The 2,538-nt window shown below is 42.2% G+C and overlaps 1 long non-coding RNA gene across 1 annotated transcript; it reads right to left on the bottom strand.

Moving 5' to 3' along the window:
- Positions 1-1,140: 1,140 nt before the first annotated feature.
- Positions 1,141-2,293, bottom strand: LOC121045142 (uncharacterized). The gene is made up of 2 exons (XR_005797605.1): positions 2,027-2,293; positions 1,141-1,402 (listed from the first exon to the last, which is right to left on the bottom strand). It is a non-coding gene; the product is annotated as an uncharacterized LOC121045142 (long non-coding RNA).
- Positions 2,294-2,538: the final 245 nt, after the last annotated feature.

The raw sequence follows: 2,538 nt of genomic DNA, 5'->3' as shown, positions 1-2,538 counted from the left end.
AGAAGGATCCCTGCTGTGGTCACTCAATCAATGGTGTTGATATTTAATAGGAGTCTGACTTTTTCTCACTTGGCTAAACTTGTAAGCAGCCTTTGCCCTGGCTGGGTGTGATCATTTTGAGTTGGAATCGAGGAAAGTGGAAGCCAGAGGGGGAGAGAAAAAAGCAAAACTCTTCAGCCACAACACTAGATTTCTAGCCGTGTCCTTTGGGAACATGGAAAGGAAAAAAGGAAAAAACATCGGCTAAACAAGTTTTCTCCCCCCACCCCCCTCTATTAGAGACCTTTTTGCATTTCTCTCCCCGGTTCGGGAAGGAAATAACAAAGCAAAGCAAATTTTCTCCATTGTTTAAATAGACTTTTATGTCTCTAAGTATATCAAACAATGTTAGGAATAAATAAATTACACATAAAGGTATTTATATGGTAGATAAGAGTGTTTGAAAAATACAGCTTCACCTTCAGGCTCACACTCTCTGCCTTTTTTCATGTTCTTCCCAAGTATTTTATACCTCCGGTTACAACTGTTAGAAAAATACCATCTTGGGGGCGCCTGGGTGGCTCAGTCGGTTAAGCGTCCGACTTCGGCTCAGGTCATTATCTCACGGTTCGTGGTTTGAGCCCCATGTTGGGCTCTGTGCTGACAGCTCAGAGCCTGGAGCCTGCTTCAGTTTCTGTGTTTCCCTCTCTGTCTCTGCCCCCCCTTCCCTGCTCACGCTTTCTCTCAAAAATAAATAAACATTAACAAATTAAAAAAAAAAAAAGAAAGAAAAATACCATCCTGGCTTTCCCATATGACACAGATCTAGAAGAAGGACCAACCAATGAAGGGTCTATATGCACATGCTGATTTTCTATTTCTTGGAAGAAAACAAACTAGTTTTGAATGTTTTTTTATTTTAAATGTTTCTTATTTTTGACAGAGAGACAGAGAGCGAGCAGGGGAGGGCCAGAGAGACAGGGAGACACAGAATCCGAAGCAGGCTCCAGGCTCTGAGCTGTCAGCACAGAGCCTGATGCAAGGCTCAAACCCACGAACCGTGAGATCATGACCTGAGCCGAAGTCAGACGCTTAACCAAGTGAGCCACCCAGGCGCCCCTGAACTGGCTTTGAATTTAAGAGCACGCTCAGAAGTCGTAATTCTTGAGGAAAGAAGCTATTTATTTATTGAGGGGAAATACAAAAGGCCCATTCCTTTTAGGCATGAAATTTATACTTGGTGAAGTTCTCAGCAATAAAAACTCATTTTACTAAATATTTTCTGGTAAAAATATGGTTTGTTTTTTCGGTGCGAAACCTTCCATGCTTGTTCTTAAGGGTAAGGCTTGTGGGAGACTAAGGGAGATAAAGTGAACATACTCTTTAATCAGAGAGGCACTTGGCTTGGCAGTGAAATGGAACCCTGAAAAGTAAACAAAGCACATTGTGTGAAAAGGAGCTAGTTTAAATTAATCTTGCTTTTCCAATTTGAAAACATGCTCATGGTTGTTAGCAACTGAGTCAAGACATTTAAATCATATATATACTTTTATATCTTGACAGTGACCTTTTATAAGTGTGCAGTGGGGATAAGATGATGAGCAAAGCAATGCTCCAGAAAGAGCATTTTAGGTAATTGAACATGAAATGTGTTGCAATCTGATAACATTAATAATACGCGATCGCTACTTTCCATCTAATATGCAGTTCATTTGGCCAGAGTCTAACTAAAGCACTCTATAAATGTTAGCATATGAATCCTGTTGTAAGTCTATAAAGTATACGCAGCCCTATTTTAGTGCTTTAGTTTTGAAGTATCTCTGTATTCGTTATCTATTCTGGATAACAAATTATCCCAATTTAGTAGCTTCAGACAACCAGTCTTTACTATCTCACACAGTATCTGGGGGTCAGGAACTGGGAATGGCTTAGTTGGGAGGTTCTGGCTCAAGGTGTCTCACGTGGTTGCCGTCAAGGCATAGACTGGGGCAACAGTCATCTGAAGGCTTGACCGGGGCTTGCAGATCTTTTAATGTGTCTAACTCACAATCCTGGTGAGATCACGTTGCCGACAGCAAACCTCAGTTCTTCTCTACATGGGCCCCTCCACTGGGTTCCTTGATTGTCCTCATGATATGGCAGCTGGCTTCCCCCAGAGAAGTGATCCACAAGAGGGAACAAGGTAGAAGCCATGATGCTGTTTGTGACCTAGCCTTGGAATTCACACACCATCATTTCCTTCACATTCCGCTCATTAGAAACCAGTTACTAAGTATAGCCGATGCTCAGGGGGCTGGGAACTAGGTCCCACTTCTTGAAGAATTAAAGAATTTGTGGTTATATTTTAAAACCACCATAAGCCCCTATTTACAGATGGGGAAATTGAGATGGATGATGGCTTATCGGTGCCAGGTCACCAAGCTACTAGTATGACCCTATGTGCAAGGTGGCAGGCTGTTTTATTTCCCCTCGTCCGTGCCATCCACACACAAAGCAAAACAGAAAACCCCACGTTCCTGAAGTCACTGCACACAAATTCAAACATCGGCCTCTTTAAAA

Source organism: Herpailurus yagouaroundi, unplaced genomic scaffold (assembly GCF_014898765.1).
Source record: "Herpailurus yagouaroundi ecotype Mexico unplaced genomic scaffold, PumYag 189, whole genome shotgun sequence".
In the NCBI taxonomy this organism is placed as follows: Eukaryota; Metazoa; Chordata; class Mammalia; order Carnivora; family Felidae; genus Herpailurus; species Herpailurus yagouaroundi.
The sequence above is the reverse complement of the archived record's forward strand: the minus strand, read 5'-3'. Positions and strand labels throughout refer to the sequence as shown.